At 37.5% G+C, this 18,897-nt stretch overlaps 1 protein-coding gene across 2 annotated transcripts in view; it reads left to right on the top strand.

The window, feature by feature from the left end:
• Nucleotides 1-18,897, top strand: part of SNX24 (sorting nexin 24) — a 140,066-nt gene that overhangs the window by 47,523 nt on the left and 73,646 nt on the right. The window lies entirely within an intron of this gene.

Genomic DNA, 18,897 nt, shown 5'->3' on the forward strand with positions numbered 1-18,897 from the left:
GTTTCATTTGTCATCTTAACCAACAGAGCAGCCTTCTCTTGGTCTTGCGTGGAGGAGGAAGGGAGAATAGCCTTTGATGAGAGGGTTCTTAAAAGGTCCTGGTAAGTTCATTTTTAACATGCAAACCGTCCACTTTCTTTTTAAACTTTTAAAGGCACAGCTTTCTAATTCTTATATGACCGAGTTCATTTTTAGTTGGTATAGTATAATTATAAAATGTTCAAGTGAAAACACTAGAAACAAAGTTTCTAATGTGGCCTGGAAGTTTGGAGAAAGTTTTAACTTCCTGTTCGGTCTTCTCCATCCACTCTGAGCTCTTTAGAACCCATTATTTTGCAGTCAGAAAGATTTTTTCTACACATCTGATCAGGTCAGCTCCTGCTACCAATCACTGAGTGGCTTCTTATTGCTCATTTGGTAAAGACAGCCAGTCCTTAGTGTCGCATAAGGGACTCTGTGTGTCTGGCCCTGCCTATCTATTCTGAATCCTTCCTCTCCCCCTGAGGGCCAGTCTCACAGTCTCAATTCTTCAAGTGAATCTGCTTCTTTTGTTAAACTAACCTTCTCCAGCAGCCCAGGTTGCCTCCACCCTTAGGCATCAGGTCTCAGTTTCATCACTTTCTCAGGGATTTAGCCCTGACTAGGCTGTCCTGCCTTCTGCTCTCTCTCTCCCAGTCTGTCCTTTCCCTTGGAGCATTTATAAAACTATACATTGCACCGTTTGCTGTATTACCATCATGTAGCACATGTTCATACATAGAAGTGATCAATATATTTTTTACTGAATAAATAAAGTAACTAGAGCCAGAAGTGAGAGTAAATGATTTATCTCAGATAGCATGGCTATTTACTATCAGAATTAAGACAAAACCCATAGCATTAACCACTGTATCTGGTTTTTGTTTCTTTATTAGTGATCTGTGTCCACACATGTGACTTGTTCATCCAGAATGCATGAGGAAAATGTGCTCCTGACTTTGTTTCCAGGGAGACCTGGATCTCTGCTTTTTGTTTCCAGCTCTTGTGTGGAGTGGATTCCTCCTGGTGCCATTCTCTGTACCCCTCTCACAGTTCTTTACAGAGACCTGCTATATTCTCTTAGTGTTGTTTTAAAGCTAGAAGTGGAATGTTTACCCACTTTTCTTAATTCTTTAAAGTGACTGTTTCAGATTTTGTGTTTATAATTATTCATGCTTTTGTAATTTAGAAGCTTTTTTTCTGAGTCTCTATCTTGATGCTTCTTTCTAAAATGCTTTATCTTTGAATAGTAGACCTGGGGCTTTTATCTTTAACATTTTGGATGTCAAATTGTATGTTAGCTATTTCTACAGCTTAATGATACCCTGCCCTTATTGACTCACTTGAAAGAAAGAGGCTGTTTACTTAACAGTGGCATGTAGTCTGTTTTCCCCAAATACAATCTCTGACCAGAAACTGGCTGAATAGTAATCCTTCCTCACATAAGCTGCCTGGAAACTGTCAGTTCAGCCTTATCTGGTGGGCTCGTTATTCTTGCATGGCAAACTCTAAGTCATGATCCTTTTTCTCAGTTCTGGAGCGTACAGAAAATTTACTAGCTGGCCTTAATTTTCTAATTGGAATGGACAGAACTTCACTGCAAAAACTTAAGAGTCTTCTCCCCTGGGGAAAACATCTCTCTTTGCTCCTCAGACGCCCCAGGGAAAAACCTCTGGTGGCTTCTGTGGCTTCTCCATGGAAAAGACTCATCTCATGTGACAATGACCTGCTTTAAAATGTGGCATCCAGACTGACTCAGCACAATTCACCTTGGGAAGGAATGGTGATTTGTTATGGACTTAGTATATAGGTTTTCAACTTCATTGTGGAATTAAAGGAATAGGGTGTTTGTTTGTGTGCTTGTTTCTGTTTTTTTTCTTAATTTTTTCCCCTTGGCTTCACATTTGGTTGTCAGATTTTCATGAGGGAGGATTTGAAGAAACCACCGCAGTGTGGTCTTAAGTTTGTGGATGTACGTTCAGGTAATGGTGGTATTTCTTGTTAAGGCTTATCCTAAATTTTTAGGCCTTGGAGTAAGGACACAAGATCTAGAAATTCAGAAATCAAGTTGTTCACCTGTCAACTAAATTAATACATGGTAGAAGTGGTTGCTATAGCTTTATGGTGTTTAAGGTAAATAATAGGTACTATTTTGAATGGTGCTGACAAACCAAGAGACATCATTAAGAGCACTGAAAGTTTTTCTGGAGAGTGCAAAAGTCACAGGGACAAAAGCTCCCATGGTCTTATTTGGTGATTAATTTTGCAGACAGTCTGCCCAAGATCGTGTCCTGGACCACAGGATTGCTTGCTGATTAGCTATGAGCCTTTAAACAAGTTATTGACTTTTCTGATCCTCAGTCTTCTCATCTGTAAAATAATGACAGTAACCTGTCCCTGCGCCTCTCACGAGTTATTAAATAATATCACAATACTGAGGTAAGAATGATTAAGTGATTGCTGCATGGCTATTAAATGTTTCAGAAGCATTCTGGTTTGGAGACAACGGCTCCGTTCACAGAATTTATCGTTTGCTTAAGACCAGTGTTAAGTGACCACATAGTGAATGCTCCACTGTGTGCCTATAGGTAGAAAGCCAAATCGTATAACTTGGATGAGTACCAAAGGAGTATATACAACTATTTCTTAGGATATTTTAGCAAGAGAATTTGGTTTATATCATTGGGATAGCACTTTTATATGTCGCTTTATATTATATTATTAATTATGTTATATACATTAATTCTACTTTTCTTCTTTACTACATTCTAAGTCTTGGAAACTGTGCATTAGAATTTATACAGTATCTTAATATCTTACTCTTCTTGTCCTGTGTGTAGGACTGAGCCTAGCAGAGATTACAGATTTGATAAATATTTCCTAGACTTTTAGAGCTGGAAGAGTACTTGGTGGCCGTCTAGTTTTAACATTCTGCCATCGTTACAGACGGAGGGAAAAAGGAGACGCAGGGAAGTTAAGTGGTTTACCAAAGTCACAGAGTCCTGGAAAAAGTGGAATGTGGCCTTTCTGAAATGTTTCTGACTTTTTACAACAAAGAGCACTGCCTCCAAATAAAGTTTAAATGAAGTTTAAAACTTGTGTTTTAAGAGAGAATGCTTGATATTACTGTTTTAACTATATCCTCTCATATACAGATTCAAGGGTGTGTATGCCTAATCCATAGAAAAATGTATATAATATTCTTAGTGCAATTACAACTTTTTGCCACTTATTAAGACTTCAGAGATACAAACCAGTAGCTCAGTAATTGCTTTCTTGAATCTGCCTTTAATAATTACATTTAGTAAAGCTGTATCGAAAATTAGAAAGGCAGAGACTAATGGAAAACTAGATTTTTCACTGAATTAGAAAGCAAGACAATCCATATATTGACAACACTTCAAGTTGAAACAGATCAGGAAAACTGTTTTGGACTGTTTGTGCAAAGAGGCAAACCTGGGCCTGATGGGCAGTGGCATCTGCATTTTATGGAAGCAGAGAAACTCTAAGAGATTTCATGTAAATCGGCATGTTGAGTGGAGAGAGTCCAGGTCTGATTTAGATACGAGTCATTTGAATCTTTTAAAGCCTGAAATTTCTCTGTGGTACTAACAAACAAGTAAAGAATAAGGAATCGTGTTAATGAAGTGGGAGTATCTCTGGATTAAAAAAAGTACAAAACCCATCTGGGGCTCTTACCTTGCAACGGTGGGAGGGCTTCATTTGACTTGCTTCTGTGATGTTTTGATGTAGTGTTTTGATTTCTTGGCCAGAAAAATTAGTCGTTTAGTTTTATTTTATTTTGGAAAGCATATTAAAGCGATCCCAATAGTAAATTAATTCACAGTTGTTTAGATGTCAGGAAAATAATTAAAACTGAGATAAAATGATGTTAACCAAAACCAAAACAAAAAACCGATACCTCTTCTTCACCAGTCAGACGGCTGATGTGTTTTTGCACAGTAGCCAAGAGGTGGGCCAAGTAGCCTGCTAATGCACCAGCTCTCCTCTCAACATACGCCCTGGCTCCACAGGTCCCACACATCAGGGCCCAATGAATGCTTCTCACATGATGGAGGCACAAAGTTGTAACAACTTTAGAAAAATGTGGGCCTGATTTTATGTGTCACATTATCACAGGTATCCTAGCTGAGTCCCTTTAATAGTGCACAGTTGGCCACATCCATCCCTTCTCCTCTGGCAGTGGGATGTTTATGTGACCCTTCAAGGCAAGAGGACATTTCTTGAAACTAGGGAACTCAGGTAAATAGTCACATACAGGCTCTGTTGCATTCCTTTTCAAGTTGAGGAAGAGAGAAACGGGTTAGCATTATTGGAAAATTTTTTTAAGCCTGTGATATGAGAAGGGATGAGAAGTGAGCAGAGAGTGTGTAGTCCAGACTTTCTGAAACCAATCTCTGACCCAGATTAACCTGGAGTTTACACTGGATAGAGCCCTCTAGTTTCACAGCCAGAAATTGCACACAAGGTATGAGAGTAGGGGAGGGAGATAGGGTAGAGGGCAGGGTTGTCTGCCTTGAGAACTGAATTTGCTGTTTGGCAAGAGAGACAAGTGTGAGACAACTAACTGAACAGAATCTGATCCTGAAGACAGGTTTTGAACAGTAAGGTGAACATGTATGGTTAGTTGTGAATGAGTTAACATTCATTGGCCTTGCTCAGTGTGCCAAGCATGGCACAGAATATGTGCATGTGGCACAGTCTCTACCTTAGAGTGGACTTGGACAGAAATTATACATGACAACGCAATACACAGTTGTTATACATAAGTAAAATATTAAGATGTTAGAAAGCATGTAGTCAGCCCCCTCATGTTATAGATGATGATCAGGCCTAGAGCTGAGAAGTGATTTTCGGATCTGTATGACTACTAATAAGAATATCTGATTTATAGCTTATTTTTTTCTCATCATAGCATATTTTCACTCAAAATTTTAGAAAATGATATGAGATATATATCTGCAATGCAAAAAAATTGGGGAAAAAACATGAATAGTGAAAAGAAGAAAAAAGTTATCCATAATTCCTCCAAAACGTTTAGGTATTTTTTTCCCTGCAGCTTTTTTTGTATATATGTACATACACTATTATGTACATATATTCATTTAAACAGGAAACAGTGTGCTCTTTCTGTAGCCTGCCCTTATTTTATGAAAATATTGATAAGATTATTTAATAATACCATTTTGTGTTAATAAATCTTCTGGAACATATGAATGTGCTGTGTCATTCATTAATCATTCTAAATATTAGGTTGTTTATTTTTTTATAATTATAAGTATATATTTTCACTTGTAAAATTCATATTTCAATTTTGATTTAGTACTACCGTGTTGAATAAATAATTCATATCAGTATATTTCTCTATATTAATTCAGAAATAAGCATCCTCATACATTTTTGTTCTATTTCTATTCTTCACATATAGATAGATAGATAGATAGATAGATAGATAGATTAATTTACTTTTGTGCTATATCCCATGAACAGCTACATAATAAAACTAGTATAACTCTTTTTTCCTACTCTTCAAGTATATTTAAATTGGATATACTATTTATCTCTGAGGGCTAATCAGCTCACCTGTCTGGAAATGTTTTCCTGTGTCCATATAAAACTAATGTTGTGAATTTTAGTTTGTAAAAAGATAGCATTGGCAAAGCCATGGTGAGAAGTAGAGAGCTCGGGCGCTTAGAGAGCAAATGTTTGGAAAAGGAACTAATTAATTGTAGTTGGAGATATTAGTTTCCTATCTTATGAGCCATCCCTCTCCTCCCCAACCCTAAGAAAGGACTTCATCAAAAAGTCTCCTTTAAATCTATGTGTTGTCTGAGTGAGAAAAATGCCTGGGAAAAGGTTCACCGTTGCTCTGGCTCTATTTATGCAGAAACACTAGGGAGGGAAGGAAAAAAGCGTTCACGTCCAGGTGACATAACTGTGATTTAACTGTGAATGTCTAATACGTTAAAGCTAGAATTAAGGCTTATAGAGGAGGTTTATCCTTCCTGCCGTCGGGAGCAGTGTAAGAGATTTCAGATGTTGGCTGCTTTAGTTGAGCTCAGGCTCCCGGGAATGGCATGAATTTGGGTTTCACATTTTCAGTTTGTCTGTAGAAACCACATATGTCATAGAACTAAGGGAAAATGACCCATACGAACAACGAAAAACTTGTAAAATGATTATATTTTTGCAAGTCAACACCTTTTCTTGAATCCATTGTTCTTTCTTTAAAGGAATCAGACAAATTAAGTGATTATGATATATCATGTAACTAGGAGAATCTCTTTGTTTGGAGGAAAAGAAATCAATACAAGAAGCTCTTGAAATTCCTTTTTTTTCTTTTCTCTTTAGTAACTCCTTATATATGGGGTTTAGAAATGCTCATTCTACATGAAGAATGACAGTGATTTATGCTGAGGCCTGGCCTCGTTAGACTCCAAACTTCTCTCTGAGAGTCATTGTCACTGGTGTGTGTTATATGGAATTAGAAAATTTAAATTTTTTTGTATTTTATTTTTTCCTGTATTTAAATTTAAATTAATTAAATTTTTCATTAGATAAACTTAGTTTTTAAACAGTCAAGCATCAGTGCATTTTTTTTTAAAGTAGGTTAACTTAAATTTAAGATAAACAATAAATAAAAGCTATTACTAAGTTAAGATCTGTGCTACAACTTTATATAATCTTCAGTCGCCATCTTCTCAATGCTGCCCACTCCAGCTATTCTATTTGAAATTGCGACTTTTTCCCCAGCACTTCCAATTCCTTTTATCTGGCTCTATTTTTTCCTCCCATACCAAGTTATCACTTTCTAAAGCATGCTGTATAATTAACTTATTTTTTATATCTATTGTGAGCTGTCTCCCCTGCTAGAATGTAAATTTCAAGAGAGCAGAGCTCTTTGTCACTTTACTTCACTGATGGACTTTAGATACTTTGAATAAGGCATATCACATAGTAAGTGTTTAATAAATATTTGGATAAAGAAATATCGTCATCATTATTTTTACAGCGTAACAGTTTTAAACCAACCATATATTGGGAAGGTAAAGACTTTCTAAAATATTTATAAATATTTTTTCTTAGGAAGAATTAAAATTCCGAATTTTGAAAGAAGGCTGAGAATTCTGTGATCTTTAAGAGCTTACTTTCTTTTTGTAAGTGGGCATTTTAAGTATGGATAGGTGCCCTCCAACACCCATCTGCAGAACACAAAAATCTTCTTTTCCCTCAACAGGAATAGCGTGCCCCTTCATTGAGACTCCTCAGTTGGAGAGTTTACAAGATGGTCTGAATTCTTTTATGGGCACAGAGCTTGTCCCTCTCCATCTGCTCTCTGCCCATCTTTCAGAGTTGAGCCGTAGGGCTTTGAAGCTGGCAGGTGTATTGCAGACTGCCAGTGACCAAGCATCCTTCCTTTGCTGGGTCCAATAAAGACTATAAGTTCAGTCTTGGGAGAACACAGTAGAATCTTAGATCACATCTTCTTGATGCCTGTAGAAAGGAGTCCGACTCATCATGAATGAGACCAATAATTCTCAGCCACCCAAGCTTACTCTGTACTTTTTTTGGTTAAAAATAGTAATTATCTATCTACATATACATGTATATGTATGTGTATACATGTATGTGTATATGTATGTATATGTATATATGTGTATATATGTATGTGTATATATATGTATATATATATGAGGGGAGGGAGGGAATGATAAGTACCTTAAAGTTTTTGGTCTTTTGAATTGCATATGTTTTTAGAGAATATTTTTTTAATGAAATAAGCATAGCACCTCATAGTATTTCATGGTGTGTTAAGGAAATAAAGACTATTAATAGCTTTAGATTCCATTTAGATTTGTGAGCAACCCGGTGATATTCAGGTAGATACTAGAATGTACTGTGTACCAACCATATGCCATGCTGGGTGCTAAGTGCTTTATATACCTTGCCTTATTTACTCCATCACCAGCCCTAAGAAATACATATTATCATATTACAGCTTAGGAAACTAAGGCTCAAAGTGAATAAGCAACATTTATAAGAAAACACAGCTAGTAATTTTGTGTATCTAACTCCAGACTGGCACTCTTTGTACCATTAGTAGCTTCTCCAGAATTGTATTAAGAGTGATAGTTTCTTTTTCATTAAAAGGCTATATTACGGAGTTTTTCTCATAGCTTTCAGGCCCTCATGAACAGTATTCTTTTGACCAAATACAACACATTTTCTACAAGAAACCATCATATGCTGCACAGTCTGCCTCTATCATGTCGAATTTCCTGATTGTTCTTTCTAGTAAACATAACTCTTACTCTTTCACTATAAGTTAGACTGCTAAGCTTGGCTACCATGGTCATGTTCTTCCTAATATGTTATCTGCTGTTAATTACTTGCTCACTTTTTCTTTCTCTCTTTCTTTCCTCATTTATTTCCTGGATTCATTCTGCTTTGTTGCTAGGTGCTGTCTAAGGCAGCGGGGCTATAGCATGAACAAAATAGATGAGGTTCCTGTCCTTAAGGAGCTTATAATTTAGTGAAGATACAGGCAACCAACCAACCAACCAACCAACCTTTTTGTGTGTCTGTGTGTATGTGTGTGTGTGTGCACACACTAGTGGCAGACCATGGTAAATGCAAAGAAGAAAAAGCCAGGCCTGGAAATAGAGAATGATCGGGGCTAGAGTCTATCTTTAATAGAATGGTTAGATAACGGCTCTTTGGGAAGGTGACCTGGAATAGCAATTGAACATAGTGAGGGGAAGCGTTCTGGGTAGACGAGAAAGCACTGCAAAAACCTGGAGTTGGGAATGTGCTTGATGTATTTGACAGTCAGAAAGGAAGCTAGTGCGAATGGACCACGGTGAATAAGAGGGGTGTGTTAGGAAATGAAGAAGGAGAGGTAGGCACTCTGCAGCTGGGTGGTGTAGGGCCTCGTGGGCTGGGGTAGGGGCTTGGTTTTTGTTCTAGGGATGTTGGAAATCCATTGGAAGCATTTAAGCAGGGGGGGTTGCGTGATTGGATAAAGGATTGTAAAGGGCAAGAGTGGAGCAGGGAGATAAACTCGCAACTTGGGAAGTGAGATCTCGGGCCTGGATGCAGGAAAGTACTTCATATTTTCAGATAACACAAATGCTTGGGAAAGATGCTGGCTCATGACGTAGATGGCAAAATCAGTTTTCAGAAAAGTTTCAACATGCTCGTATGATGGATGAAAACTGACTTGGTGGTATTTAACAGATTGTATAAAGCCTGACCTCAGTTCTGCAAATCACCTGCTCAGGAACTCTTGGGGAGGACCCGGGGGTTTTGTTTGACCTGAAGGGCATCATGCCAGCAGGAAGATGTGGCTTCCAAAAACATTTAGCTAAATACAGATTGCAGATCTGGAATCTTAAACTAAGACTGAAGGAAGTCAGGATTCCATTGGATCTTAGGTGCTGGTCACGCCTCATCAGGAATACAGGGTTCTGAGTGGGTGTTGACAGAGGCAAGTGCGGGAGCTCAGTGCACGTATGCACTGCAGGGTCATCCAGCTCTGGTGATGGAGAGAGAAGTGCCGTCTCTCCTGTGGAGATGGTGGATGTGATCAGTAAATTACTCTTAACGTGGCATCATCTCCTTCCACCAGCAAGTCTTCTCTCCCCTGTGCTGATGAACAGTTGTAGCAGTGACTGGACGTTAATAATGATATTAGTATTAATATCATTATATGGATTCTTGCTAAATGCCAGATGATTCGGTAAATTATTTATGTGGATAATCACATTTAATCTTTACAACATACCTATTTGAAAAGTACCATTATAAGCTCCATGTTATAGGTAAGAAAACTAAGGTTTATAAAATTTAAATAGCTTGCCCCAAATCACAAAGTGTTAGTGGAGCCCAGAGGACAGCAATAAAAGACACAAGATTCAAACTCAGGCAATTTAAGAGCTAGAACTCAACCACTGTGTTATACTGCAAATCCGGTGGGTGAAATAATAACATTAGTATTGTAATTTGTGCATATTATGGGCCAAATAGGGTTTTCTTATGGGTTGAAATCTTTTCAACCCATCTTTTATACTGATTCTGTGAGAAAATCTATACTGAGTTTTAAACTACCTCACCTATGGATTTGGGGAATGCCTGTATTTCCTTAACTCTTCGGATTCAACATCTTAGGGGAAACAATGACAAACTATATTTTTTCCGGAAGGTGGTCAATAGTACAAATCCTGAAGACCAAATCATCTGAAAAACAGCCAGAGGAGCTAGAGAAGTTTAATTTGGAAGAGGAGGGCTTTTAAAATGCAGCAAAAATCTTCTCAATGCTAAAATGATAAAACCATAAACCCTAATATAATCTCAAGACCTCTAAATTAACTTTTCTTCCTAAATGATCAGATCTAGTCTCCTGGCTTTAAATTACATTCACACTGTGATGATTCCCAAATATATATCTCTGGCTAAGACTTTTCTCTAAGCCTCAGACTTGAAAATTCAGTCCTACTCAGCAGCATCTCCACTTTATGTCTAAAACACATCTCAAACTTAACATAGCCAGTAATGAGCTCCTGTTTGCCCTCATAGACTGGTAGATACACAGTCTTCCCAGCTCAGTGACAGGCACCACCATCCTTCAGGTTGCTCAAGCCCAAGCCTCATCATTATATTTGATCCATTTTTAAAAACAAAACAAAACAAAAACCCTTCACATCCAATTATTAGCCTGTCCTGTTGTTTCTCCTTTCACTCACCTCATCTCCTACCCCCCGCCCCCCACCACCACTCAGACCTATCCTAACTCTTCTCCCTCCTGATCTCTCTAGGCCCAGAAACATGTCAATCATTTAACCTTGATCTGCTTGGGCCCTCACCCCCACCCCCAGATACTCTCACTTCCCTCAGCTCTATGGTAAAAGAAATAATGGACCTACAAAAATGTTCACATCCTAATCCCCAGAACCTGTGCATATGGTACCTTACATGCAGAAAGGACTTAATAGAGGTGGTTATGGTTAAGGACCTCGAGATCGCAGAGACTGTTTTAGTTTATCTGGATGGCCCAGTATAATCACATGAGTCGCAGAAAAGTAGGTTGGAGAAACAGGACATGAAAAGGACTTTATCTGCTGTTGCTGACTTTGAAACTGGAGCAAGTGGGGACACGAGCCAGGGAATGTATGGCTTCTGGAAGTGGGAACTGCACTCAGCTGACAGTCGGCAGGGAGACAGGGACAACAGTCCTACAATAGAAAGGAAATGGGGAGCTGTTCTCCCAGTGACCCACCAAAGGGAACCCAGCCCTGCCAGGACATTGATTTTAGCTCAGTAAGACTCAAAGCAGAGAAACCAGCCAGATATACTGAACCTCTGACCTATAGAACTGTGGGATAATAAATGGGTGTTGTATTTGTTGCAGCAAGAATGGAAAACAAATACAAGCTGTTTGCTCAAACAAGCCGATATTAGTAAGACCTTCCCCAACCAGCCCACATAATAGCGCTACGTGCTCTCATCCAGTCCTTCTTTATCCTCGTTCCCCTGATTTGTTTTTCTCTGTAGCACTTATTGTCAGATAATACGCATTTATTTGTGTGATCGTCTTTGTCCCTTTCCATTTAGTGCCAGAAAACTTTGTTAGGAATCTTTGTTTGTGGTGTTCACTGTTGTCTCTCCAGTGACTAGAATGGAACCCGGCATGTGCTAGGCAATGAACCCTTGATGAGGAGTTGAATGGAGTTAGCCCTTTGCTTCCCCTCCAGCCTCCTGCGGAGGTGCTCCCCACACACAGGCTGGCTGTACTGTACTCAGCGTCTCCATCCGCCCACCTTCTGCTTCAGGGCCTTTGCATGTGTCCTGCCTACAGTGCTTGCCCTTCCTCTGCTTACTTTCACTGTAGATCTATTTTGAAACATCGGCTCTTGAAAGGAAGCTTCCCTGGCCCCTGAGAGCAAATCTTGATCCTTATGCACTCAGATAACTTTTTAAAAGTAAGCATTTTATGTTGAGTATAGCTCAGATTGCTTTCTATACTTTCCCTTTATAGTATTTATCATGTCTCATAATTAGATATTTTTTTTGACTACTTTCTTAATATCTCTCTTTCTAGTGTGTAAGCACCATAAAGGCTAGGACTCTGGGTTTGCTCACCATTGTTTCCATATTTATAGAATTATAGGACTTAAGATTGTGGACTCAGGAGCTACACGGTCGGGGTTCATAAGTCGACTCCTGAGAAGCCTTGTGCCTTTAAGTTATATAAGTCTCTATGCCTTGGTTTCCACACATATGAAGTGGGAATAATAACAGTATCTACATCATAGATAGGGTCTTCTGTGGATTTAATCAGTTAATAAATGAAAGTGCTTTGAACACTACGAAGCACAGTTAAAATGTACTGCTACTGCTGTTATTAATGCCAGATGCTCAGTAAATATCTGTGGAAATACATAAATGAATTTCATTAGAACTTGATAGTTGTATTAAAAAATGAATAATCATCACGTATTACATCTACTTTAGAAGGCAGACATTTGATTAAAATTTTTCCCTCTAAAAATGATATATTCTCATGAAAAATATAGGTTATAGAGACAAATTATAGTAATTTGTAATTCTAGCACTCAGGCATCATTTTGACCTATTTTCTACATAATCTTTCTATGCATATTTTATATATTCAGCAGTATAGTATGGATAAAATATTTTATCCTGCTTTTTAAATTAGTATTATATTGCAAATGCTTTCCCAAACCATCAGTGTAGATTCTTCCTGATGATAATTTTTCCCTAAAAAAATTATTCAAAAGTTCCAGTTTATTTGATGCATAAAACATATTGATATGAAATAGTCAATAGTAGTACATTTGCTGAAAATCAGAGAGTGTGACTGCACTTTAAATAATATAATTGTGCCACTTAGATGATTTCTTTAAAGGGGAGGTATGGAAGACAGTGACGGCTGAAGTTCCAGAGTCTCTGGAACGGAGGTGGAATTTCATCTGACTGCTGAAAGGAGGACAGGATAGGATTCCTTGGCCTAGAGGGGCTTGCCCGTGAGCAGAAGCAATGCAGTTGGTGACCATACTCTGTGAGGTCGATGCCTAGCGTGGGGAAATAAGGACGGACTTGGCTGTGATTGGCTCCTCCAGGAGAGCTGTGGAAAACAAGATTGAGTTGATGAGTTGGGCAGATTCTTGAAGATTTGGGGGCAGGCGGAAGATTTTCCTTTTTGCTGAAGCCATAAGCTTGCGATGAGGTGGTACAATCTGTAACTAAGTAGCATGAGAGAAGAATGATGGATTTTTTTTGTTCCTTCATATGACAAGCTATTTCAACCACAAATCCCTTCCTTAAGAAGCAGTCTGTGAGGAAGGCTATCCCGTGAGAACCATTCTGTCCTTCCTGCCGGAGACTTTGTCTACCACTTCATAATTAGTAATGATTTGTTCCATTCCAAAGCCTCATACAAAGCACCAAGACATTTATTTTCCAGCAAACTAATATAGTAGACAACATTTTATCATTCTTATTTTATTAATTAAGATACTATGGCTCAAAGATATTTAGATTGGCTCAAATTAGTAAGTAATACAGATAAAATTGATCTCTTTTCATTCTTTCAAAGCAGATCGTAAGAGAGAATAATAAAGCTCATATAGTACCTACCTTCCAGAATGCTTAATTGTTTAACATGTGTGATTTATTGCCACAACAACTCATAATCAAAGGAGCGGTATTTACATTTTATAGAAAATCTAAATCAAGCTTCTGTGATATTGAGACTAATAAAAAAAACTATGTTAGCCAATCCACATGTATGACCTGATGTATTTGAGTGCATTTTTCCACTCATCCTGAATTGATTGATTGGTTTTGTGTCATATAGATACAGTTTAAGAGGAAAAGAAAAATGGAGACTTTTCATAATCAAATAATCAGTCAAGGAGCTGCAGCTAAAATTAATCAGTAGTAGGGTTTAGACTGAAAACATGTAATCCTATAAATATCAAAAAACTCAAGAAAATCTTTGTAACCAGAGATATTTAAAGCTAAAACGTTTAGCAGGGATTATGTCATTATTAGGATGTCTGAAAGTCATACTTGTACATGGAAAAATTTTCAACACTACATAAATATATAAAATGAAAAGTGAAATGTGTCTGGTACCTTACAGAATCAGAGGTTGACAACTTGCTGATTTGTTTTAAGTACCATAAGTCTAAATAGCATGCCTATGTTCTCTATTTCTCGATGTCCGAGTCTTAGAAAAATCTCTATTGTCACTCTACTTTGAAATAAGAATTTAGTTCACTGCACGCCAGTGTTTCTCTCCCCTCCACACTTAATTTTCACTAGGTATATGATTTTAGTTTCATCATTTAAAAATTAACATTATAACTTTCCTATTTGTTACTTTGCAACTTTAACCATTTAATCAATTTTCAGTTATATAAGATGAAAAAATTTGTACCACATTTACTTTCTTTCACCCATTTCCTCTCCCACTCATCTCCAGTTTTCTGCTAGTTATGCCATGATTTTTTACAAGGTTTAAAATATTTACAGACTGTTCTATAAAAATAATTGTCTTCTATGCTGTATAGGTTGATTCTAGAAACAGCACAATAATTAATATTTCTAATATTATAATTATATAATGTGTGTACATTTGTTTACTTATATTTTCATGTATAGTCAAGTATTTGGAACAGTACAGATTTAGTAATTTATTTTAAAAAGTCCTCCTGCCCTAGAGAGTTGTATGCTTTTTGTGTATAGATCAATGTTCTGGTTCACTAGAGAAGGAGCACAGGCTCCAAATAGGGGTAAAGACTGTTTGCCGCGCCCCCGCCCCCACCACCTGCCAGTAGCCCGTGTTCCTGCACAGTTCCCCCAGAGGACAGAACCTTGGGAGGAGAATGGATGAAAAGCATTGTCATCACTCTAGCATGTTGCCCCGTTTTTCCCCCTTCCAGGTGTTCGGTTTCTCCAGTGAATGGGACTGCATAAGGGAGTCTGTTCACTGGGTGTCAGTCTTGTGCACTGGTTAAGAAGGCAGATTCAGGAACCAAGTTGCCAGATTCAAAATACAGCTCTTTTACGGGCAAGTTACTTAATTCATGCCTCAGTTTCCTTACATGTACCTATCTCATATGGGGTTGTCATGGGAATTAAATGAGTGACGATTATGGGGAAAGAGCTTGGAGCAGAAGTGCCTGCACTTAATAAGTACCGCAAAAGTCTTTGTTGTTGTTTTTGGTGCTATTATTATTATTATTATTATTATTATTATTATTATTATTATTATTTGACTGGGAAGAAGTACCTAAATGCTTTTACAATAACGATTAAATATTTGATTGGCTTTTACTCGTACGTTTTACTTTATACATGATATTTCACGTAGAACATATCTCTACTAAGTTAAAACAAATGAAGTATATGTGCATTGACTCACTCATAAGCTTGGTTACAGAAATATTTGAGAAACTTGTCATCAAACTTTTCTTTTTCTACATAATATCACATTTTTTCTCTGGCTGCTTTTTGATTTTCTTCTTTTTATTGGTTTTTAAAAAAATGAGAATAAGATGCCCCGGAGATTTTTTTTTCACGTGTTTTTTGTGCTTAGGTTCATTGGTCTTGAATCTGTGGGTCTATAGTATCCACCAAATTGGAAAAATAGTGGTCATGATTTCTTCAAATATATTTTTCTTTATTTCCAACCCGTGTCCCCCGTCTCTTCTTTATTCTGGGGACTCCAGTTACACATATGTGTTGCTATTCAAAGTTGTCCCATAGTTCACTAATGCTCTATTTATTTTGTAGGTATTTTTTTCTCTCTGTATTTCATTTTAGACAGTTTCTATTGATAGGGTTTGAAGTTCACTAATCTTTTCTTCTTCAGTCTCTAATCTGGTACTCATTCCATCGAAAAGTATTTTGTTAAATCACAGACATTGTTGATTTTGTCAAAAAGACTCAGACCTGCCGTCCAAGTCTTTTTTAATATCTCTCAAGCCTCTACTTAACATGATCAACCTTTCCTCTGGATTTTTGAATATAAGAAATTTCTTTGTAATAATGATTTTAATGCTTGTGTTTACTAATTTTTTCAACTGTATCATTTCAGGATTGGTTTTCTTCTCACTATGAGTTGTATTTTCCTGCTTCTTTTTGATTGGATGCTAGACTGTGAATTTTATCTTGTTGGGTACATATTTTTATATTCCAAAAGATATTTTTGAGCTTTATTCCAGCATGTGTGTAAATTACTCAGAAACAATTTGTTCTTTTTGGGTCTTGTGTTTAAGTCTTGTTCCACTGGACTATAAGAGCTTTCAGTCTGCAGTTAATTTTGCCTACTATTAAGGCAAGTCCCTTCTCAGTACTCTAATACCTTATGAAGTGTGAGGTTTTCTGTCTTGGCTTTTGGGAACAGGCTCTATGCACTTTGTCTGTATGCTCTGAGAATTGTTCTTTCTAACCTCTTCCCATCCTTGCGTAGTTTCCCCAGTCCTATGTACTGATCCATGGACACCTGAATGCTGGAGAGAAAACCATCTTGGCTCCCCCTCGCTTCAGCCTCCCTCTCCCTAACTTAGGGGACTTAGGGCTCTGCCTGAGGCAGTCTCAGGGCTCATCCTGTGTGTTTCCCATCTCTTACTGTCTTCATTTTCTCGTGTCCAATGTCTTGAGAGCCATTTTTTCACATATTTTATCCAGCTTTTTAATCGTTTAAAGTGTGAGGTTAAATCTGCTCCCTGTTACTCCATCTTGGCCAGAAGTAGAAATCATCCTGCCCTAGGCTTAACTTTAAAAAATATTTTTTAACAAGAAAGGAAACAAATAGTCCTTGTCCAACTCCCAGGACGAAATTCTTGAGGCAGCCATATTCATTCAACTCTTACGTACTTTTTTCCTGATATTCCCTTCAGATTTTGTACCTCTCGTCACCTCTCTGCTCAGGGAGCCCTTCCTGGCCACATTGTCTAAAACAGCACCCTTGTCCAGCTCTGTCTCATTTCCCTGCTGTTTTGTTCTTCCCAGCCCTCCTTATTTCTCGTCTTTTTTTTTTTTTTTTTTTGGAGTCAGAAGGAAAGTTTATTAGAAAAGGGATAACACTCTACAGACAGTGTAGTCTCTTCTCAGAGACAGAGAGTGGGACAATGACAATAGACGAGGACAGTGAGAGAGACAGAGTAAAAGCACTGAGAAGGACAGTGACAATAGAGAGAGACAAAGACAGTGAGAGAGAGCCCTTCTTATTTCTTGACATCACCATATTTGTTCATATGTTTATAGTCGGTCTTCCTCACTAGATAGGATGTACGCTCCATGAAGGCTGAGCTCCTGCCTGTTTTGTTCACTGCTGAATACACGGAGCCTAGAACAACTCCTGGGCACATTGTAGGCTCTCAGAAAATATCTATTAAAAAAATTTAAAAATGGATGCCAAATACTGTACTTTGAGCTTTCCAAACCTTGTCCTGTGCTGCCCCCACCTTACAGGAAACTACTAAGAGTTTTCCAGGAGAGCAAAGCAGGAAAAGGGTTTTACAGGCGGTAGGGACAACATGTGTCAGAAACTCTTTTGAAAAAAATGTCTGGTATTGAATTCAGGAAAATAGGATTTATTAAATTGACTCCATTTCTTGCTTCTCGCTGTCATGGAATTTCTGATTAACCAGCTTCCTTTCCAAGATGTTTTTCCAGAATTTAAAGAAAAAAAAATTAACATTAGGTATATTGTGCATTTTTAAAATGGCAACGTAATAAAAATACTAGAATTAAAATGTATCACACAATTTCCTCTCTGTGTGTGTATACCACCCCCACCCCCTCCCCTCGTGAATTTAGTGATTGTGAAAAGTATCTGTGGAACTTAGTAATGGAACCATCTGGTCGATAGAAGGGACAACATTCCATGTGTCTTATCCTGGCCTTCAAGAGGGGGCACCTTGAGGGGTGACCTGATAGGTTGAACCTTACCAAATCTTCAACTTTCTTTTATGGATTCTGCAGCAAACATGCCAATTGAAGAGTTGGTTTTTGTGATGGAACCCAAAGTAACTGGACTCAAAACATAACTTATTTATTTCATGCAGCTCAGCAGGTGGAAACTGCTTTCCTTGCTCCCACATTTTCCTGCTTAAAATCTGGGACCTGACACTACAAAAGGGGCTCCGTATCTTATTAACCACATCCCCAACTTAAAGCTTCTTTTGTTTGTGTTTCTCAGGCTGTTTTCTTCATACTAGTTGTGGTAGTGTCTTTGAAGAATAATTTTCTTTAATGCATTAGTAAACAATTATTTTCTAAAAAATAATGTAGGTATATCTGAAAGTTTGAAGCATATGCATATATTTTTAGAAGAAAATATTTTCATGAATTCACCAAAGAAAAGTATTTTTAGGAGGAATACCTGGAAAAGCAAATGTTAGAATAAAATACTGATTAAATTGGTAAAAATTTAACTATTTAATAAAAGCAGGTTTCTTAAACTGAGTCATGCAACAGATCTTGTTTCTGATTTGAAGAAGCACAAAGATAACAAACATATCTGATGTTTGATGACATAATATCTGGCTTTCCAAAAAAGTTTTATTTACATATAAGGCAGAAATATAGCACCATAGGGATCTATTTTTCTAATGACAGTGTGTGACCTTGTGTCTCATATGCTAACTTTAAGTTCTTTTTAGAGGTAAAGTAAGCATGCTTTTACCACTGTTCATGTCATATGACTTCAATTTAGTTTTTTTTTTCCCCCGAAGGGCAGTTGAAGTAAGAAATTAGACTAAGTAATTGAATAGTATTCCTTCATCTCAGTGTTGACAAACTCACTAAGCAAAAGAGGATTCAAAG

This window comes from Pteropus vampyrus, unplaced genomic scaffold (genome assembly GCF_000151845.1).
Source record: "Pteropus vampyrus isolate Shadow unplaced genomic scaffold, Pvam_2.0 Scaffold39, whole genome shotgun sequence".
NCBI lineage: Eukaryota > Metazoa > Chordata > Mammalia > Chiroptera > Pteropodidae > Pteropus > Pteropus vampyrus.